The sequence below is a fragment of the Zea mays genome, chromosome 1, assembly GCF_902167145.1.
Source record: "Zea mays cultivar B73 chromosome 1, Zm-B73-REFERENCE-NAM-5.0, whole genome shotgun sequence".
Lineage (NCBI taxonomy): Eukaryota > Viridiplantae > Streptophyta > Magnoliopsida > Poales > Poaceae > Zea > Zea mays.
Window position 1 is genome coordinate 31,269,270 of NC_050096.1, and position 23,446 is coordinate 31,292,715.

At 48.0% G+C, this 23,446-nt stretch overlaps 2 pseudogenes; both read right to left on the minus strand.

The window, feature by feature from the left end:
- Positions 1 to 13,837: 13,837 nt before the first annotated feature.
- On the minus strand, positions 13,838 to 16,440 carry LOC118473503 (uncharacterized; annotated as a pseudogene).
- Positions 16,441 to 21,157: 4,717 nt separating this feature from the next.
- Positions 21,158 to 22,311, minus strand: LOC118473504 (uncharacterized; annotated as a pseudogene).
- Positions 22,312 to 23,446: the final 1,135 nt, after the last annotated feature.

Genomic DNA, 23,446 nt, shown 5'->3' on the forward strand with positions numbered 1-23,446 from the left:
GGGGGAGATGTCGTCGATTCCGCCGCCGGCGGGCGGGTTGTCGGCCGCCATTGTCGTTGTCGCACGGCGGTGGAAGGAGTATCATGTCGTAGCTGCCGTCGAAGGACATGAACTCAAGACTCCCGAAACGGAGCACCGTCCCGGGCCAGAGAGGTTGCTGGAGACTGCCCATCTGGAGCTTGACGGGAAGCTGTTCGTCAGCACACAGCGTGCCCCTACCTGGCGCGCCAACTGTCGGCGTTTCGAGACCGGGGGGTCCCTAAGCCGACGAGTGAGTGTGCTGCGTGCCCCAGCCCAGATGGGTCGAGGCGTGGGCGAGCGCGAAGGGGGGAGAGGCGAGGTGGCCGGAGACGGGCGTGAGAGAGGTGGAAGTCCCGCGGCCTTCGTGTTCGTCCCGCGCCCAGGTCGGGTGCGCTTGCAGTAGGGGGGTTACAAGCGTCCACGCGGGTGAGGGAAGCGAGCGGCCCCAAGAGAGCGCCTGTCCCATCCTCGGTCCCGCGCGGCCAACCTTCTCTAAGAAGGCCCTGGTCCTTCCTTTTATAGTCGTAAGGAGAGGATCCAGGTGTACAATGGGGGGTGTAGCAGAGTGCTACATGTCTAGCGGAGGGAGAGCTAGCGCCCTAAGTACATGCCAATGTGGCAGCCGGAGAGATCTTGGCACCCTGTTGGTGTGATGTCGTGGCTATCGGAGGAGCAACGGAGCTTGGCGGAAGGACAGCTGTCGGAGCGGTCGAGTCCTTGCTGACGTCCACCTGCTTCCGTAAGAGAGCTGAGAGCCGCCGCCGTCATAGAGCTTGGGAGGCGCCATCATTGCCTATCTGGCGGAGCTGGTCAGATGGGACACCGGTCTTGTTCTCTGTGGCCCGAGTCGGCTCGGGGTAGAGTGGTGATGGCGCTCCCTGTTGACGTGGCGGGCCCGCGCCCGAGGCCGGGCGACGTGGGGGCTCCTCCGAAGCTAGGGTCGAATTTGTCTTCCGTTGCCGAGGCCGAGTCCGAGCCCCTGGGTCGGGCGAGGCGGAAGTCGTTCGGCAGAGGCCAGGGCGGAGTCCGAGCCCTGGGGTCGGGCGAGGCGGAGTTCGTCGTCTTTCGGGGCCGAGCCCGAGTCCGGACCCTGGGGTCGGGCGGAGCGGAGTTCGCCGTCTTCCGGGTCTTAGCCCGAGTCCGAGCCCTGGGGTCGGGCGGAGCGGAGTTCGCCGTCTTCCGGGTCTTAGCCCGAGTCCGAGCCCTGGGGTTGGGCGGAGCGGAGTTCGCCGTCTTCCGGGTCTTAGCCCGAGTCCGAGCCCTAGGGTCGGGCGGAGCGGAGTTCGCCGTCTTCCGGGTCTTAGCCCGAGTCCGAGCCCTGGGGTCGGGCGGAGCGGAGTTCGCCGTCTTCCGGGTCTTAGCCCGAGTCCGAGCCCTGGGGTCGGGCGGAGCGGAGTTCCCTATGGCGCCCCTGGCGAGGCCTGACTGCCTGTCAGACTCACTCTGTCGAGTGGCACTGCAGTCGGAGTGGCGCAGGCGGCGCTGTCCTTCTGTCAGACCGGTCAGTGGAGCAGCGGAGTGACGGCGGTCACTTCGGCTCTGCCGGGGGGCGCGCGTCAGGATAGAGGTGTCAGGCCACCTTTGCATTAAATGCCCCTGCAACTCGGTCAGTCGGTGCGGCGATTTAGTCAGGGTTGCTTCTTAGCGAAGCCAAGGCCTCGGGCGAGCCGGAGATGTGTCCGCCGTTAAAAGGGGGGCCTCGGGCGAGACGGAAGTCCCTCGAGGTCGGCTGCCCGAGTCCGAGGCTAGGCTCGGGTGAAGCGTGATCGAGTCACTCGTATGGACTGATCCCTGACTTAATCGCACCCATCAGGCCTCTGCAGCTTTATGCTGATGGGGGTTACCAGCTGAGAATTAGGCGTCTTGAGGGTACCCCTAATTATGGTCCCCGACAAATACTAATAAACATTTAATAGAAGATAATCTCGAGTTCCCACATAAAATGGTAAAGTGAAGTATTGATTATGTTGAAACTTGGATACTCAGAGTGATTTCACGTGTAACTCACGCAATAAGTGGAAATAAAATAGAAGAAACGTTGACATCCCGTGGATTTTATGGCCCCATTATTTTTTATGACTATATGTGGCCATATGTTGTACCTTCATATAATTTCATAGATTTCTGAGGCTATTTGTACATTATTAATTTCTTTCTACATAAAATCATCAAAATATAATTAAAATTCATAAATACACTAGTTTTGACCCAAAATTGCAAAAAACTTACCAAACCAAATAAACATTCCATTCAAATAAAACCTCAAGTCACCACATGAAAATGATAAGTGAAATATTAATTATGTTGAAACTTCGATACATAAAATGATTTCACATGTAACTCACGTAATAAGTGGGAGTGGAATGGAAGAAACACCAACATCTTGTGAATTTTATAATCCAAATGTTTTTGAGAACTATATGTGGATATATGTTGTGTCCCCATAAAAATTCATGAATTTTTTAGGCTATTTGGTGTATTATTAATTTCTTGTTGTAGAAAATCATCAAAAATACAATTAAATTCATAAAAATATTGTAGCGTCGACCGGAAATTGCAAATTAGTTACCAATATTAATAAATAGTTTATAAAAAGATAATCCAAAGTTCCCACATGGAGATAATCTTAAGTCCGCACATGAAAATGATAAAGTCTATTATTTTGATATAGATTTAGACATTGTTTCAATGATTTTGGCCTAAAGATATGTTTAAACAAAAATGTGTTGTACTACAAAGTTATAGATCTCTTCGAGCTCTACAATTTTCATATAAACTTTATCTCCATCCGATTTCATATGTAAAAGTTATGATTTTATAACTATATCATTATGAAGAAAAAGAAAAACGGGTACCCGAATTCCGGGTACCCGTATCCGACCCGAATATCCGGGTATTTACCGGGTAGTACTCGCTCTGTATCCGACCCGAATCCAAAGCTGTACTATCCGGGTATTACCCGTATTCGTCCCGAATATAAAAATACCTGTATCTGTATCCGAAAAATGGTCCCGAATTAGTAGTCGTATCCGGTACCCGTTTCGGGTGCCCTGCCTGTTTTCACCCCTACATTAGTCTCATCAAACACAATGTCACAAGAGACTTCAACTAGTCCAGTGGACTTGTTAAAGACTCTATATGCCCTTGTCACTACCGGACACAGCTCCTTTGCCGTGTGTCTCAGACACTCGGCAAAGGCTATTTTACACTCGGCAAAGGCTTTGCCGAGTGTAACACTCGGCAAAGAACGCTCGGCGAACTATACATCGGCAGCGGTCTCTTTGCCGAGTACTTTTTGTCGGGCACTCGGCAAAGAATTTGCCGAGTGCCATTTGACACTCGGCAAAGAAAAGACACCGTCACGGCGCCAAGTGACGGTGACAGATCCTTTGCCGAGTGTCTTCTTCGGCACTCGGCAAAGAGGCCAATTTTGCCGAGTGCCTGCTATCATGGCCCTCGGCAAAGACGGGTCCAGCGGGCCCCACCGCCAGTCCCTGTGCCGAGAGCTCTCGTAGGCACTCGGCAAAGGAGGACTCTTTGCCGAGTGTCTAGTGGACCGGCACTCGGCAAAGAGTCCTCCAGTGGGCCCCTTTGCTAGTCCCTTTGCTGAGTGCCTTGGCAACAGCACTCGGCAACGATGGCTTTGCCGGTTCCCAGGTTTCCTTCTTTGTCGAGTGCCATGGTCAGCACTCGGCAAAGATGGCTTTACCGGTTCCCAGGTTTCCTTCTTTGCCGAGTGCCATGGTCATAGCACTCGGCAAAGCGACCCTTTGCCGAGTGTTACACTCGGCAAAGTGACCAGGATGTCCCTTTTTTATTTGTTTTTGCTGTTCTATCCAAACAAACAAAAGATATATATCATTCACATCACATTATATATCAATCGCATCACAGATGAACACATTTATCATCAACACCATATATATCACAAAGTCTCACTAATATAAGTCTCACAAATATAAGTCAGGATCATCACAAAACAGATATAAGTCTGGATCATCACAAAACAGATATAAGTCTGGATCATCACTAACATCACCAAGTATCTCACAAGACAAAGTCTAACTAACATCACCAACACTCACAAATATAAGTCTGGATCATCACAAAACAGATCATCAACGAGGTGGGCATCTGGACTGGTTCGGCGAAGGGCTGGACGAAGCATGAGGGTTGTTCGACGCCGCCGATTGACCCTGCACAGAGAAGAGATTGTATGTGTGAGAACATATGAATATATATCATGCAGTACTAAAATTTTGATACTCACAGGAGTAGTTAACTCTGCAGGGTCAGCTGCAGGGAACAACAGAGGTGGTGGAGCATGACCCTGTGCGGCGCCAAGGCTCTACATGTACGCGAACATCTCTGCCATCCTCTTCTCCAGCTCCTCACGTTGCCTCCTCTCATCATCTAGCTGAGTCTGTAATATTTCGCCCTAATGTTACGATAATGCAAAGAGAAGATATATAATAATCAATGAACGATGAATAGATAAGGAATAACCTGGAGTTGCTGGATACGATGCTATGAGCTGTCCTGCCGAGGTCGTATGGCTGGGCTCGCGCTCGTGCTCCTTGCTCGCACCTGAGAGAGAGTGGGAGTGGAGGACGAGTCGATTGCCCCGTCGGCAATCCAGTACCGCCCATGCCTCTTGCCTCCTCCGACCCTCATGAGGACATCTCCGTCGATGTCCTCGGTCCTTGGATCATAATCTGGCCCATGGACCTCCTTGGCCATGGTGGTGTACTCACTGAGGTGGCTGTGGATGGCGGGGTTGGTGTACGCCTCGGGCCCGTCATCCGGGTTGTAGGTGACATCGGACGTCGCCTTCCCCTTGTGGGCCATAGCATATGCCGAGAACGTGGAGCAAGGCGTGTCGGTGTTTTGGGTCTGACCGCACACCCGGGGTTGCCCCTCAAGGCGTTTTTAGGAGTAGGACGGTGTCGACGACTGTAGCAAAATGGTTCGTGCCAGATGCACGAGGGATAGTGGACAATGTTTACAGGTTCGGGCCGCTTAGAGACGCGTAATACCCTACGTCCTGGTGAGTATGCTTGGTGGATGAGGTTACAAGGTAGCTCTCTGAATTGAGAATGCAGAGAGTTGAGGTGGGTGGCTGAGTAATAGGGTCGATCGTTCCGAAGGGGTGCCCCCTAGGCCTTATATACTCGACCGTGGGGCGATACACGTGGATATGATAACAATGTGTAGCTAAAAGATAGTGAACTATTTTAGTTTATCTCCTTATAGTTCTGCCGACCTATCCTCGCATGGCTCCGTTGCATGGGGGCTCCAGCGCGGGAAAGTCGGATCTCTGTTGTGGTCGCTCGCTCGATGTTGTGGGCCGTCCGGGCTTGCACTAATCCGGCCTCATGTCGATCTGCTTTGCTGATAGTCCCTCCCTAGGCCCACGAAAGAATGACCTTATGATTTATTGGGCCCTTGGGCCTTTCGTGAGGTCTTTTACTTCTTCTAGTGGACCCGGGGGATATCTGTCCCCCACAAGCCCCCGATCTTTGGGTTAATTTTGAGGTAATCAGCCCAAAGATCCCAGGTCCAGCTTGCAGGTAATTTGGGGAAAACGATTTCTTACTGTTTCCTCCTGCTTTGATCACTCGTAAACTGAAGCTTTGTTTCGTGCTTATGCCTTAGAGGTCGGCATTTCATCTTGTAGGACCCTGAACTTCATTGGGTGCACCGGAGGTGCACCCAATGGGTGTAGCCCCCGAGCTTCGAGTAGATTTTGGAAAATAATCTACTCGAAGGTCTTCATCAGAAATTACTTTCATCTTACTCTTGTGCTTTGGTTGAGGGTCAGCCCTGTCTTTTATCTTGTCCCACGCCTTAGAAGTCGGCACTATCTTGGCCTGAAATGGTGATCCATGGAGTGCACCGAAGGTGCACCCAATGGGTGTAGCCCCCGACCTTCAAGTGGATTTTTGAGGATAATCCATTCGAAGGTCTTCCTTTGGTGTCTTTTTGTTGAAGATTATCCTTTCTGCCTGTGAAAATCGGCATGATGCCATCCGCATTATGCTTTGGAGGTCAGCATTATGTCATCAATTTTATGCTTCAGAGGTCAGCACGTATTTTGTCTTTTGCAGCCGAGTTCACAATCCATCCATATCTTGCTAGGTGGTGCAATTTATTTGCTCTGCGGCTGGTTGGACATTTGATGGACGTTCCCTGTCTAGTCTTCACGTCGCTTCTGCTGGTCAGATTCTGTACTTCCCTGGCTATATTTGGCTTTCCTCTGTTCCTTACTGATATCTCATTTTTGTCTTGAGGTATTCACTGCATGCCCTGCACGGATGTGACAGTTTTGAAAAATACACTGATAATTCCTGGGCGTCCCCCCAATGGGTGTGGGCAAGGGACGGTTTGGTACGCTGAGTGTTTTAGCCGGCTGCTTCTGAGTAGTAATGTGATGTGACGGCGGGTGTAATCATATCCTCCGCGCTGTTGACTGGAGTCCCAATGGGTGTTGTGTTGCGTGAAACGGCGTCAGCCGCCTGACGTGTCTTCAGACGGGTTGAAGTGCTTATTGAATGCTTTGCGACTGTTCAGTGACCGCGGTTGGAGGTGAGCGGTTGCCTTCTCCTTCTATAAATAATGTCGTTGTCTCTCCGGCTTTTTCACATCTCTTGCTGTTCTCTGTTGCTTGCTTTTCTCCTCTCCCTTTCGCTTCCACCATGGGCAAGAACAACAAGCGCAAGCGTGAGCCAACTCCTCCATCGGAGGATTTTGGTGACTCAGAGTACTCAGAGGAGGAGTTCTCCTCTGAGTCTGAGAGGTCTCCGGCTCCCATCCCCCTGCGTGAGTCATCTGACGACTCAGACGACTCCCAGGGGCTCGCGGCGGAGGTCTGGACGTACATCCGGGCCGTGGAGCGCTCCGGGCTCGAGGGCTCGAATGAGTCGGAGTACTCCTCGGATGAGGAGGACTCGTCCGAGGAGGACGGCGGCGGCGACGGCGAGGATGACGACGACGACGACGACGACGAAGGCGGTGGCGGCGGTGACGGTGACGGTGGCGGCAGGGGCGGCAGCAGCGGCAGCAAGGGCGACGGCGGCGGCAGCAGCAAGGGCGGCAACAGGGGCGGCAGCAGCAGGGCCAGTGGCTAGATGCCACTGGTCATTAGATGTTAGTATAGTATAGTTAGAATAATGTAGTAGTATTTAGTAGTGTAGAGTAGTATAGTGTAGTGTAGTAGTAGTAGTAGTAGTAGTAGTAGTATAATGTAATGTAGTAGTAGTAGTAGTAGTAGTAGTAGTAGTAGTAGTAGTAGTAGTAGTAGTAGTAGGGAAGTATCAACTCATAATGAGTTGATTTGTAAGTATGATATCTTCCCTTTAATGAAGAAATGATGTTGGCTTCTCTATGATGATTGCTCGTTGATATTCATAACTCAAAGTTCTTGAAACATTCCTCTTCCCACCTTTTTCATGAAGTTGATTCCCTTGGAATAGTAAGTGAATAACTCGGACATCATATCGACGCTTTTAGGGGTAGCTGCCGAGCGACTTGTAGATGATGTCAGAGTTTTAGAGATAACTGCCGAGTGACTTGAAGACGACGTCGGCGTTTTAGATGTAACGCCGAGCGACTTGAGGGCGACTTCAGCGTTTTAGAGGTAACGCCGAGCGACTGAAGGGCGACGTCAGCGTTTTAGAGGTAACGTCGAGCGACTGAAGGGCGACGTCAGCGTTTTAGAGGTAACGGCGAGCGACTAAAGACGACGTCAGCGTTTTAGATGTAACGCCGAGCGACTTGAGGGCGACGTCAGCGTTTTAGAGGTAACGCCGAGCGACTGAAGGACGACGTCAGCGTTTTAGAGGTAACGCCGAGCGACTGAAGACGACGTCAGCGTTTTAGATGTAACGTCGAGCGACTTGAGGGCGACGTCAGCGTTTTAGAGGTAACGCCGAGTGACTTGAGGGCGACGTCAGCGTTTTAGAGGTGACGCCGAGCGATAGCGGGCTGTGTGGGCCACCTTGAGGATAATAGCCGAGTGATAATGTGGCACACCAGTGTTCTGGAAATAACCGCCGGGTGATGACGTGGCACGCCGATGTTTTGGAAATAACCGCCAGGTGCTGACTGGGCGCTTTTTGAAACGGTATCTGGCTCTGGAATATCCCATAAGTGCTGCGCTTTTAGCCGCCTCTGCTTTCTGTGCCCTAGTTCTTGCTTTCTCGCTTCCGAATCCTCTCTGCAATTCGCCTCCCACTCTGCTCGCCTGTAGAATCGAGATGGCGCCCAAGAGGAAAGCCTCGAGTTCGTCTGCCGCGGTGATTCCTCCGATCGACCCCAACAGTCAGTTGCCTTTCGCAGGTAACCACATGTCTGTCATCTCCGAGCCCAAACTTCTCCACCTCGTGTCCATCGGGGTTCTTCCCCCGAGGGAACTCTGTTCTTGGCGGATTTGCCATGGGGTTACTGTCCCGACTGAGGATACCCATGAGTCCGTGATTTACGCTCCTTTCCTTCTCCGCGGCCTTGGTCTTCCCATTTCTCCCTTTTTCCGCGGCCTCCTTGATTTCTACCATCTTAACTTGACCCATCTGAATCCCAATTCTATCCTGCAAATTTCCATTTTTGTTCATTTATGCGAGGCCTTTCTTGGCGTGCTGCCACATTTTGGGTTGTGGAAGTACTTGTATCACTGTCGCCCTGGGATGGCCGGGGGACAACATCAATTGGTTGGGGGTGCTAGCTTAGAGATGCGCCGCGGGAGGAAAACTGAGTATCTCGAAATCCCTCTCAAAGACAGTATCAAGGGATGGCGCTTGGAGTGGTTCATTGTTGAGAATTATGGAAACTCTCTCCCCCCTCGGTCGGGAAGACAGCCGGACGTTCGCACCCCGAGTTGGATCGAGTCCCCCACGGATCAGGAGGTAGCTGAGGCAGGTGTTTTGCTAGCTGAAGTTGGGTTGCTGAAGGAGAGGGGTCTGACTGCTGAAGCTGTGGTTGCTGATTTTGTCTTCAAGAATATCCAGCCGTTGAAAGACAGGGCATACCCGGCTTATCTGTATCGAGGCCTAGCCGACTCAACTCGGGTTACCAACAAAAGAGTTCCCTCTGTAGACTTGGTGAACCGACTTGAGATGATCCTTAGAGGCAAGGTGTCAAATGTTGGTGCCCCAGTGGCATACTCAGCCTGGAACTTGCCTCCTCCCAAAGCCTTCACTCTTTTTGTGTCGAATCCACCTGTCACTGATGGCAGTTTGGGCCTTAGAGTGCGACCCTCTGCTGAAGAAGTCAGCGCCTTGGTTGCCTCGCTCGGGGAGATTCCTGATGATGAACGGCAAGTCCATTTTGAGGTGCCCCTGAATCCTAGTGATGTAGAGATAAGTGCTATGCTTGATTTGCTGGCTGAGGACTCTTCTGATGCTGCTCCTGCTGGGACATCGGTGGTGGCGCCCCTCCCAGAGGCTGATACGACCTTGGATATTCAGAAGCCTGCTAGTACTCGCCCGAGGCGCCCTTGCCGAGCCAATCAACCTGATCCTTCTGCTGATGAGCAGAAAAAGAAAAAGAGACGCCTCCGGCGAGTATCCAGTTTGGATCGGGATGTTGGTATTTCGGTTCCTGCTGCTGAAGAAGTGACTGTGACTGAATTTATTGACGCTGAACCCAATGGGTGTGCCCGATCTGCTGCTGATCCCAATGTGGGTGCTCCATCTGTTGCTGATCCCAATGGGGGTGCTGCCTGTGTTGCTAATGAAGACGACTGGGAGGAAGAGGATGAAGTTCCTTTGACTCGGAAAAACAGTCGGCAGTTCATCGCTAGTGGTGAAAGTAGTGGAGTTCCTTCTCCTGCTTTGTCTGCTCTCATTGGTCTGCAGGAATTGTCCCTGGCGAATTTTGATCAGACTCTTGAGGATATGGTTCCAGAGGATTTGTTATTGGAGCCAGCAGATGATGGTGTGATGGAGGTTTGTGCTGATGTGCTTGATGCTGGGTTGAGGTCATCCCGTGCCTCGTCGACCTTAAAGCGCGATCTCGAGGGTCAGGAGACTGTCTTGGATCGTCCTGGTCCCATGGAAGTAACTGAGGGCCCATCAGCCTTAGAAGTGGCTACCGCAGAGAACTTGGACCCCAAGGATGGTGTTGACACATGCCCAGCCCCCGAGGATGTCGCCAGGGATGACTTGGTTCGGGTGGGAAGTGTAAGCCACTGCCCAGCCCCCGAGGGTGCTACCGGGGATGATCCGGCTCAAGTGGGCAGTGCAAACTATGACCCAGCCCCCAAGGGTGTCCGAGCGGGGTCTCCCTCCTATACTTCCATGGACGTTCATGTGGGATCGCCTCCGCACTCCGGCTGCATGGTGGTAGCCCAAGCTTTGGACCAGGGGGTCGCCTTAGAGGGCAGCGTCCCCGCTGGCCAAGTTGTGGGCTTTGTTGATGGCACTGAGTTGGTTCCTGCTAGTTCGTTGCAAGCTGCTTCGGGTGGCAGCCTTACGCCCGGTCATCAATTGATCTCTCATGATTTGGGGGTCCCTTCGTTCTTTTCCAACCTCCAGGTACTGTGATATACTCTGGCTTGAATTTTCCCCCGCATGAACTGCTGTCATTACACTCATCTGCTCTCCTTATCAGGCTTTGGTGAACGGGATGGCTAGCCAGCTGAGGTTACAGGGTGCTCCTGTTCCAGAAGTAGCTTCGTCTCTTGCACGTTGGAATCCAGTGTTACTTCAACATTGTGTCTCTGACTTGGAGGCGACCAACGCTGGTTAGTGCTTTTTTGCTTCTCTTTGTCTTCACTATTAAACTGCTTTACATTCTGACCCCCTTTGTTTGGTTGTCTCCTGCTAGGTATGACTCGGCAGATTTCCACTCTTGAAGAAAAACATTCTCGAGATCAGGATGAATTAGTCCGGCGGTGCTCTGACTTTGAAGAAAAGTATTCTCAAAGTCAGACGGAACTAGCTCAGGTCTCTGCTGCCTTAGATGACGCCAATGCACTGAGCTCTTCCCTTCACGCTCAGCTTAACTCTGAAAAGGTGACTTATGAAACTGTACCTTGCCTTGTTGTGCTCCTATTACCTGCTTGATATTTGAGGAAGTTGACTTTTGTTTGCAGGAAGAAAAACGTATCCTTGCTGCTTCTCGTGACAGTCTCGACAGATTGTATCGCGATTCTAGCAACTCACTGACCATCCTGGAGAGGAGTCATCGCTTCACCATGGAAGAGTTAGACAACCAACGCTGTAAGCTGCAAGAATCTACGGATGAGGTGACCCGGCTCAAGCAGTTGATATCAGCGAAGGACGCCACTATCAAAGAACTCCGAGCTTCCAAGAAATCCATCGCCCAGGAGTTAGAAACTGCTCGGCTGGCTGCCAAGGTTACCGAAGACACTTCCGTTACTCTCAGAGCCCAGCGCGACAGAGCCATGGATAAGGCCATTCGGGTGGGGCGAATCTTGATGAGGAGACCCGGCGTGGTTGTTCCCGAAGATATAAGGGCTAACGTGAATGCTGCCCCTGATTCCTCGAGTCGCCCTTCCTCATCGATTGCTCCTGAGAAAAATATCACAAAATAGAGAAACATTTTGCGTGCTTTGAGCGCGCGGTTAGCATGGTCAGACATTTGTTAGAAGACGTCATTTCAGTACTTGAACGACATTGTTATTCTCATATTGTTTCAGAATTCATCAGTTCGTAAATTTGCAGTAGTAAAATGATGTGCGATGGTTTTGAAACTTGTTTGCGGGATATAGAAGTCATCCCTATATGAATAATCATAAGCGCATCAGATCGCCTTAAGTCGCTGCTGACTTAAGTCGATTGCTTCCGTTAATAGGGTGTAGTGGTCACCCTGTATTGCGTAGGCGTGAGCATGTTGCACTGGCTTAAGTCGCTGCTGACTTTAGCCAATTGCTCTGTTGGCAGGGCATAGTGGTCACCCCGAGTTAAGTAAGCGCGAGCATATTGCACCGCCTTAAGTCATTGCCGACTTAAGCCGATTGCTCTGTTGGCAGGGCATAGTGGTCACCCCGAGTTAAGTAAGCGTGAGCATGTTGCACCGCCTTAAGTCGTTGCCGACATAAGCCGATTGCTCCGTTAGCAGGGCATAGTGGTCACCCCGAGTTAAGTAAGCGTGAGCATGTTGCACCGCCTTAAGTCGTTGCCGACTTAAGCCGATTGCTCCGTTAGTAGGGCATAGTGGTCACCCCGAGTTAAGTAGGCGTGAGCATGTTGCACCTCCTTAAGTCGTTGCCGACTTAAGCCGATTGCTCCGTTAGCAGGGCATAGTGGTCACCTCGAGTTAAGTAAGCGTGAGCATGTTGCACTGCCTTAAGTCGTTGCCGACTTAAGCCGATTGCTCCGTTAGTAGGTCATAGTGGTCACCCCGAGTTAAGTAGGCGTGAGCATGTTGCACCGCCTTAAGTCGTTGCCGACTTAAGCCGATTGCTCCGTTAGCAGGGCATAGTGGTCACCCCGAGTTAAGTAAGAATGCAAGTCAATCATGAACAAACTGAGTATCTTTGAAGCCCCCTTTTTTATTGATGACATATTTCCATTTTACAGAGTACATCGTCGTCCCGATAGCTTTTGAAGTACAGCTAGGGATAAAATTTCCTGAGGTGTTCTATATTCCAGGAGTTCCCGACTTCTGTGCCATCCATCTGAGTGAGACGATATGATCCTGGCCGAGTGACTTCTGCTACTATGAAGGGTCCTTCCCATAAGGGCGATAACTTGTGCCGTCCCTCCCCCGTTAGAATTCGGCGGAGGACGAGATCTCCTACTGAGAAGGATCGCTGCCGCACGGCCTTGTCGTGATAGCGCCTTAGAGTCTGCTGGTATCGTGCTGATTGGATTACTGCATTCAGCCGTTCTTCCTCGAGTACATCAATGTCCTCCAGCCTGGTGGCTTCGACTTCTGCTATGTTTTCGAAGATCAACCTTGGCGCTCCGAACTTGAGGTCGGCTGGTAATACTGCCTCTGACCCATAGACCATGAAGAAAGGAGTGTTTCCATGCAGAGCTCGGCTAGGCTGGGTTCTTAGGCTCCAGACGACATAGGGCAATTCTCTTATCCATTTTCCTGCGAACTTTTCATTCTTATCGAAGACCTTTTTCCTGAGTGCCTCCAGTATCATCCTGTTGGCTCGCTCTGTAACACCCCAGGTGTTTATATTCTGCTCGACAACGAGTATAGATTTAAGCACGTGATATCAGTGGATAAAACGGTTTTTTAATTTTAATTATCTTCATTTATCGCGATTTTTATATCGCATCTGTTTTGTCTGTCGCGAGTGCGACATCATTTTTATTTTATCTATCTGGGCTCTTCCTAAATTTTTGTGATGTTCGGAACATAATTGTTCCAAAAATCGGTGCGTCCGGTGATTAATTAAAATTCATCGCTCGCACGAATACGAATTTGGAAATTCCTTCCAGTCCTCCGATTTCATCTCAAACAGATTATGTGGAACTCGACGACTAAGTTTTCAGTGTAAAATAATATGTATAGCCCCCGTGTCGTTTTGATTTGATCTATTTGACTCTCGCCCCAAATCGTAACCCTAAAACTCGGATTAGTTTTTTTCTGACTCGTGCTGTACTAATTAAGTCTAGTGTGAGACTAATTAAAATTAGAATTATTCGAAAACTTTATGGTTTAGATTCTAATCAAGTTGAGTCGTGCTACTAAAAATCAAAATAGTGATTGCTTTGGAAATGCGTATTATGGAGAGAAATTATATAGTAATTAAAAAAAGATAAATCTTATCGTTTTTCTTCTCGTCTATTTCTCTGTTCTTATCCAAATGGTTTTTTTTTCTCTCTTGTCTTATCCTGTGAACAAGCACGTTTCTGGAGAAAAATCCCCACATCAACTTCCAGTAGCTCCTTCACGTTATCTCCTGTACGTCAATTCAATGGAAAAAGAAAAATCTTTCGATCCTATCTACAGCCGCTGTTCTTCCAAAAAAATCTAGGCCGCCTGGCTTATCCCGTCGTTCCCTGCTCCGATCTTTCCAGCGCCGCGCCTGGCTCGCCGGTGTTCCAGCTCCAGCCACCGCTCAACTCGAGTATAAAATCAAGCACGCGCGTCCTGAATTCACTTGACGCATCCCGGCCAGGCCCTTGCTCGACTGCTCGGCCGTCCATCTCTCTCCTGCTCGGCCGCGCACTGGACCTTGCTCCAGCTCGCCGACCGGAGCTTCGCTCGTCCCCATGGCGACTGCTCGGTCTGCGCGCTCGGCGTCCATCTCCAGCCAGCGCTCTCTCCAACCAAGGTCTTCTTCCCGTGCGCGCTATCCTGCGCACGCACCGTGACCTGCTCGGCCTAATCGTCCCCTTTACCGCTCCCTCAGCTCGCCCGAGCTCCTCCCCTGCTCGCCGTGCTAACCGTCTATGTTGTCGCTGGACTTGTCTCCTCGACCATCTTGGCGTTGTTATTTCCTGCTGCTCCATGACATCGTCGAGCCATTCTCAGTTGCTCGCCGTCGAAGCTCCCCTGTTGCCTGCGTCCTGCTCGCCTTTGCGTCGCGCGCATAGCGTCTGTTGTTCTTGCGCGCGCGAAGCTCTTTGCTCGTCAATGCTCCAGCCTGGATTTCGCTTTGTCGCCCAGCTCGGCTCTACATCTCCCATGACTGTCTGCTCTAGCTCGCTGTAGTCCCTGCGCGTGTCGAGTTTTCGTGTGGAGCTCTCTGCTCACGCGTAGCTCGCTCTTTCTTTGTTGCCGCGCGCACGAATTTTATCTGCTCGTCACACGGTGTCGAGTTCCCACACCATCATCGTCTCTGTCGCAAGCTTGCTAGCCACAATTATTTTGACCGCGTCAGCACGCGACTGAGGTCGTGTTTATCGAATTCGCCAACGATTTGTTGCCGATTCGACCGCCGTCGCTTCGCGTGTTGTCGAGCCCGTCGTTTTCCATATCTTGTACTCACGTGGTTTCCTGCTCGCCGGTACGCCCTCTCGGCTCACTCGGTTTTAATTCCCAATTGCGTCGTCAATTCCGCCGGTTAGCGTCGTTCGTCATCGCGTCGCGAATACAGCTCTATATATGTCACCCTCCTGATCGTCGTCATCCGTGTGTCATCAATAAATCCCAAGAATCAGGTGAAGACGAGGCTAGCATCACGATACTCCCCAAGTGTTCGATAAATTGCTTGGACCAGAAAATCGCTACCGATCTTGCGGCTTCGAGTCAGCTGCTGAAACGGTAAGCTGGTAAATTATTCAGAATAGTTCGATCGTTGAATAAATTAATGTGCTAGTGCGATACTCATTAAGGTGCTCGATATATTGCGTGAGTCACGAAACTCTCGTCGACTTCGCAGTTCTTGCGATTATCGAGCCAGATTCAGCTATGGCGAATTATTTCGCTATTCTGGTCACTTAGCTGAATTAGTGAACCGAGTAGAATTTTAGTAGGCATGTGTGATGATAAAATATTTTAATCATTTATAAAGATGTAGTATAATTTATAAGGCAAGGGATTAGTTTAGAATTTAATTAATTAACTGATAAATTGTGATTAGGCTAATTGTATTTCATGTGTATAGTTTGTTGTTCATGATGTTTGCGATAAGTTCAAGAAGCGTAATTATTGCGCTTAATTGTACGACGATAATTAGTATCTCCGTATGAAATTGTTCAACGCCTCGCCTCTAGGAGTTAATTCGCTATCGCATAGTACTATTTAGGTTTGTAATATTCCTGTTTATATGCATTCATGTGCATCGTGCATCTCAATTAGGTACGATAATTGATCGCGTAATGCGGAAGACGAGCCAAGTCGACCCCAAGCGCGGACTACTCTGCATGGAGATGCTGATGAACGAACCTGCCTGATCAAGTGCTAGGATAAGGATGATCGTCAAGTGGTCGCCTAACAAACACTAACCTAGTGTTACTCAGGCAAGCCCCGGTGCATGCAACCCCTTCCTTGTGTTTTTAAATACTTTTCGCACACTTTAAGTCTAGTGAAATGTGCATTAGGTTTATATGAGTTGCTTGAAACCCTTTGATGCATTGCCTTCCTTGATATCCATACCTGTTATAGATACTTCTTTGGAAGTATCAAAATTTGATTTACAAAAATGCTTAGCCCTGCTTAGATCTTGTGGATAGAGGTTGTCTTTTGCGTTAAGGCCTTGCTCAGGGGTTATCCTGAGGAAAGATGACTTCTACCTGCAAGATTATATTTTCATTGGGAGCATGGTGGGATCTTACTGCAAAGTTCCCTATGATGCTCTTTTCATCCTAAGGAAAACAAACAATCCTAAGGGTGGAAATACTTAAATCGGGACTTGGGTTAGGAACGGGTGATGTTCTACCCAGGTTGATTAAGGATTGAACGTGTATGTAGGTGTGCTGACCGCGTACCCTTTAACTGGTCACATGCCTCGTCATGGGTAAGCCTTGCCTCGGGCAGACTAAGGCCAGAATAAGATAACACGAAATGGGCGTGGAGCGGTGGCGAGAGTAGCGTGTACCCTCCGTGGCAAGAGGCTGGACGGTGGTGTATCTGTGCTCTCGGTTTGCGTGAACCTGATCTGGTCTTAAGAACCCCGGTGGCGGGTTGACATATGCAAGGGTTAAGTGCTACATATGTCGTGTGATTGGAGATCCTCAGCTGAGTATAATCGATTCGGATCGCCGTACCTTCGCGGTTATGAAGACGTGGTCACTTGTCTACAACCTAAGTCAGGATGTGAACATTATGGATAAAAATAATGTTGTATTGATGAGATGATGAAATTAGACTAAAGGCAAACAGAGTCTATTAATACTTAATCTGGCGTTAAAATGTTGAAAGTAAGGACTCACTTTAGTAAGCTATTTCTGCAAAAGTATCTAAGTTGATTTTTGCTAAAGCCTCTCCTTGATTCCTATTTATCCAGCATACCCTTGAGAGTCTTTTCCTTAGTCGGGTAAGACTTGCTGAGTAATTCCATACTCAGGGTTTTATTCCCTGTTGTTTTTCAGGTTTTAACTTTGTGCTGTTGTTGATGGTGTTAAGTGCCGGTGGGCTCGGCCTTCTTATAAGTCTAAGTACTTCTTCTATACTTCTTATTGAGGATGGTCACTTGAGCTAGCATATATTTCAAACTTATACTTTTGTAATCACTCCGATAAAATAATGTAAATTTTTTTATAACCTGTAAAATTTGGTAATAAGATTTCCGCTGCAAAAATGTTGTGTGTGTGATTTGTGTTACTTAATCCCGCGGTTCTGGTTATAAGTGGTTTATCCGATGTCCTTGGGCAATCGGACGGATCCTGTTAAGTTATCTGGTGCACATGCATAGGTGTCTGAGGTCTTTGAGACAAGGACAGGTGCATGTGGGCCCAATAACTTGGGAGGTTCTGCCACAGCTGGTATCGGAGCAGGATTAAGTATATACGGTCACATACGTATTTTAAAAACAAAGTTTTGGTTTTGAAAAACCTATTTTCAACTAAACACATTGTTTGGCTTTGAAAAACTATAATGCTAGCGACATCCTCTGTTAAGCCCTAAATTAAGGACTATTAGGTGGCTTATTTAAAAACCACTAACCCACAACCGGGGGTATTGCATACATGTGTATTGTTATTTTTGAGGCCATTCTGTTCTGAATGGATCGACGCTCAGGTAAGGTGAGATGTGAGAGCATGATCGAACAAACGTCGGTCTAGGGAAGTGCTTAATTGTAGCGCTTGATTATATACATGTTTTACATATGTATATATGAAGGCTGCGATGTGGAGTATTTACTTTTCTGGGAATTCAGTACCCCATGGATGTATGGGTATACAGATGTGGGAATACTGAGAAGTGTAATGTACTCGTAACGACGCACCTACGCTCAGGTAAGAAGGTGAGTTACCATAATGAGTTGCCCTATGGTTAAAGTGTGGCAACGACGCCTATGCGTGGCTCGGCGCTTAATGATGAGCTGGCCTCCATATAGCAATATATGGAGTATAAACTGTGATAAACTGTCATGTGTGACTTGCATCATTGGGAATTGGGCTGTGATGGATTTTTCTGCAGGTACACTAACCTCGAAAACGTATGTGTAGCTGACGACTAGCAAATTACCGTGAGAGTCGTAAGAATGCCACCGATATAGAACGCTATCGCCACATTATGTTGGCAAAATCAGTGAGGACGAATAAGACGAGCATGCATCCTGATTGTTGCATCATGTTTGTCACCTATACACCCAAAATGCTTCTCTCATCTTTATTCCAGTAACCATTGATTGTAGATAATGTGGTGTAATGCTGAATTATGAACTTCGATGAAATAGGTGTCCTCCATTCCTTAGGTGACCTCTTAGGGTGTTTTATGTGCTTGCTCTTGTGCTTGATGTGCCGATAGAAAGTTGGTAATTGATTGCCTAAACCCAAAACTAGGCCATGTTCTTATTTAGTAAACCATGACCCAAAACTTAAATTTTTTTCCGTTATCACTCCATGACCAAACACATACAAATAAATGCTTAGATAATTTCTTCGTTGGACAAAAAGGGTACTTAAGCTTAAAATAAGAATCTCGACTCATATTTCCATCTTAGACCATGCCCTTGACAATTGGTACAAGCTGATGTACCTTATCCAGTGTGCTGGTTCTTAAGGATCGCCATGTTGTTTTATCAACCTAACCTAGGAAAGGTATGTCCGACCATTTTCTTGAGTTTGATGCCTTTGGTTTCCCCATACATATCGAAGGCATACCAACTTAATCCTTGACTTTGTAATCTCTGTGATGGGCATAGAAATATGCTTGTGGCTGAAGTATCGGTCTCCCATCGTACTTCTCTCATCAAGTTTAAGTTATGGCCATGTTTTGTTCATTTCATCGGGCCATAATCTATTTGGTTCTCTACTTGTAACCATTCTTACAGGTAGAGTCTCTTTGTATATTGTCACTCTTGCCTAATCCATTGGTGTCGCGCGAGATTTCTTATTGGTTATGTCTGGTAATGGTGCTATGACTAAAACTGATGGTGTCGTGATGAAACCGAGGGCCTTCTGTGGGTGCGCACACATGGTTGTGCTACTCGGCACGCGCTGGTATCACAGTTAGTAGTTGTAATCCATTATGAGACTATGTCAATGTGTTATCTTGGCACAATATGTTTTTTTTGCTACGTGAGATTGTTATTGGTGCCAGTTCGGTAATGGTGTCATGGTTAATGACTTATGGTGCCGCAGCGAAACTGAGAGCCTCCTGTGAATGCGCACACAGGACTGTGCTACTCGTCGGATGCTGGTATCAAGGTCTCTGGTCATGATCCATTGTGGAACTACACTGATGTGTTATCTTCCGTAAACTACTTCCTTGAAACAATTTCTATGTTGTTTGTCAAGTGATCAAGCAACATCTATCATCTCTGTTGGATCAAAAGGGCATACCCCTTTAATGTGTGGTCTCTTGTCCCTTTACTTTGATGGTGACTACTTATACAAGTTCCCTTTACATCCTTTGTGTAAAGGTGAAGCCTTGGAGCTTTTTAGTGTCGAGAGACAACTGATTAGCTCTCAAAATGAAGATTGATTTTTCCCTCCTGTTGTGATGCAGGAGTTTGTTCATTCGCTCTCTTATTTAATCCAATTATTTCCTAACCAAGTGGATAATTCATCTCACATGAAGAAACGGATGAACAACCTGACCAAATGGATTTCTGCCCAAGTGCATGATCAACTGTTATTATGAGTGAACTCTCAACCCTTGGCTTACCAATGGTACTGAGAGGATTTGCTTAATGTCAAAAGTAGTTCAACAAGTTGGTTTTGACTAACTTGTAACTGCTCAATGAACGAAGGCTGAGTTTAGAGATCGTTTTATTGAGTTGTCTAAACTCACTTTGGTTCAACCCACCCTAAAGAAAGTACTTACCAAAATCAAATTAAGTCGACCAGTAACCATCTAATTATCGCTCTAGTTATGCCTCGATCGCCTCACGTGTGTTTTCCCAGCATATGCGATCAAGTCGAGCCATGCCTAGTGCTTGATAAAATGGACTGGTCGTAAAGTCCGTATTTACAGATCTCTTCACTGGTGATTCTCTAGAATCTATACCATCTTTCGTGGACTTGAATTCTCGGGTTAGCCATATGTTAACCGCGCCAGTATTCGACATCCACATCCGTCTCGTGTGTTACGAACTCACTGTGACCACTTGTTGGTAAACATCTTTCTGTGTGTTATACCCAAGATGGTGCATCTAATTCTATTTGGGTAAAATCGCGTATTTATCAATCGCCCAATAGACTCAGATAGTACAGTGTCATCAGAAAAAGCAAGCTGCACACATGGAACCCTATGTGTTCATCTGGCAGATATCGTCTCTATTATTGGACATTTCTAAATTAGCTTAAGGCAATACATGTTATGTCCGCTAGAGAAACGACATCCTGAGACACTCGCCTTCACTCAGAACTGCCTTATGATTATCGCTGATATGGACATGGGTTACATGCTTCTCTACTCTTGAAAGTCTTTCGCTTCGAATCTCGGGACGAGATTCTTTTAAGGGGGGAGGGCTGTAACACCCCAGGTGTTTATATTCTGCTCGACAACGAGTATAGATTTAAGCACGTGATATCAGTGGATAAAACGGATTTTTAATTTTAATTATCTTCATTTATCGCGATTTTTATATCGCATCTGTTTTGTCTGTCGCGAGTGCGACATCATTTTTATTTTATCTATCTGGGCTCTTCCTAAATTTTTGTGATGTTCGGAACATAATTGTTCCAAAAATCTGTGCGTCCGGTGATTAATTAAAATTCATCGCTCGCACGAATACGAATTTGGAAATTCCTTCCAGTCCTCTGATTTCATCTCAAACAGATTATGTGAAACTCGACAACTAAGTTTTCAGTGTAAAATAATATGTATAGCCCCCGTGTCGTTTTGATTTGATCTATTTGACTCTCGCCCCAATCGTAACCCTAAAACTCGGATTAGTTTTTTTCGACTCGTGCTGTACTAATTAAGTCTAGTGTGAGACTAATTAAAATTAGAATTATTCGAAAACTTTATGGTTTAGATTCTAATCAAGTTGAGTCGTGTTACTAAAAATCAAAATAGTGATTGCTTTGGAAATGCGTATTATGGAGAGAAATTATATAGTAATTAAAAAAAGATAAATCTTATCGTTTTTCTTCTCGTCTATTTCTCTGTTCTTATCCAAATGGTTTTTTTTTCTCTCTTGTCTTATCCTGTGAAGAAGCACGTTTCTGGAGAAAAATCCCCACATCAACTTCCAGTAGCTCCTTCACGTTATCTCCTGTACGTCAATTCAATGCAAAAAGAAAAATCTTTCGATCCTATCTACAACCGCTGTTCTTCCAAAAAAATCTAGGCCGCCTGGCTTATCCCGTCGTTCCCTGCTCCGATCTTTCCAGCGCCGCGCCTGGCTCGCCGGTGTTCCAGCTCCAGCCACCGCTCAACTCGAGTATAAAATCAAGCACGCGCGTCCTGAATTCACTTGACGCATCCCGGCCAGGCCCTTGCTCGACTGCTCGGCCGTCCATCTCTCTCCTGCTCGGCCGCGCACTGGACCTTGCTCCAGCTCGCCGACCGGAGCTTCGCTCGTCCCCATGGCGACTGCTCGGTCTGCGCGCTCGACGTCCATCTCCAGCCAGCGCTCTCTCCAACCAAGGTCTTCTTCCCGTGCGCGCTATCCTGCGCACGCACCGTGACCTGCTCGGCCTAATCGTCCCCTTTACCGCTCCCTCAGCTCGCCCGAGCTCCTCCCCTGCTCGCCGTGCTAACCGTCTATGTTGTCGCTGGACTTGTCTCCTCGACCATCTTGGCGTTGTTATTTCCTGCTGCTCCATGACATCGTCGAGCCATTCTCAGTTGCTCGCCGTCGAAGCTCCCCTGTTGGCTGCGTCCTGCTCGCCTTTGCGTCGCGCGCATAGCGTCTGTTGTTCTTGCGCGCGCGAAGCTCTTTGCTCGTCAATGCTCCAGCCTGGATTTCGCTTTGTCGCCCAGCTCGGCTCTACATCTCCCATGACTGTCTGCTCTAGCTCGCTGTAGTCCCTGCGCGCGTCGAGTTTTCGTGTGGAGCTCTCTGCTCACGCGTAGCTCGCTCTTTCTTTGTTGCCGCGCGCACGAATTTTATCTGCTCGTCACAGCGTGTCGAGTTCCCACACCATCATCGCCTCTGTCGCAAGCTTGCTAGCCACAATTATTTTAACCGCGTCAGCACGCGACTGAGGTCGTGTTTATCGAATTCGCCAACGATTTTTTGCCGATTCGACCGCCGTCGCTTCGCGTGTTGTCGAGCCCGTCGTTTTCCATATCTTGTACTCACGTGGTTTCCTGCTCGCCGGTGCGCCCTCTCGGCTCACTCGGTTTTAATTCCCAATTGCGTCGTCAATTCCACCGGTTAGCGTCGTTCGTCATCGCGTCGCGAATACAGCTCTATATATGTCACCCTCCTGATCGTCGTCATCCGTGTGTCATCAAGAAATCCCAAGAATCAGGTGAAGACGAGGCTAGCATCACGATACTCCCCAAGTGTTCGATAAATTGCTTGGACCGGAAAATCGCTACCGATCTTGCGGCTTCGAGTCAGCTGCTGAAACGGTAAGCTGGTAAATTATTCAGAATAGTTCGATCGTTGAATAAATTAATGTGCTAGTGCGATACTCATTAAGGTGCTCGATATATTGCGTGAGTCACGAAACTCTCGTCGACTTCGCAGTTCTTGCGATTATCGAGCCAGATTCAGCTATGGCGAATTATTTCGCTATTCTGGTCACTTAGCTGAATTAGTGAACCGAGTAGAATTTTAGTAGGCATGTGTGATGATAAAATATTTTAATCATTTATAAAGATGTAGTATAATTTATAAGGCAAGGGATTAGTTCAGAATTTAATTAATTAACTGATAAATTGTGATTAGGCTAATTGTATTTCATGTGTATAGTTTGTTGTTCGTGATGTTTGCGATAAGTTCAAGAAGCGTAATTATTGCGCTTAATTGTACGACGATAATTAGTATCTCCGTATGAAATTGTTCAACGCCTCGCCGCTAGGAGTTAATTCGCTATCGCATAGTACTATTTAGGTTTGTAATATTCCTGTTTATATGCATTCATGTGCATCGTGCATCTCAATTAGGTACGATAATTGATCGCGTAATGCGGAAGACGAGCCAAGTCGACCCCAAGCGCGGACTACTCTGCATGGAGATGCTGATGAACGAACCTGCCTGATCAAGTGCTAGGATAAGGATGATCGTCAAGTGGTCGCCTAACAAACACTAACCTAGTGTTACTCAGGCAAGCCCCGGTGCATGCAACCCCTTCCTTGTGTTTTTAAATACTTTTCGCACACTTTAAGTCTAGTGAAATGTGCATTAGGTTTATAGGAGTTGCTTGAAACCCTTTGATGCATTTCCTTCCTTGATATCCATACCTGTTATAGATACTTCTTTGGAAGTATCAAA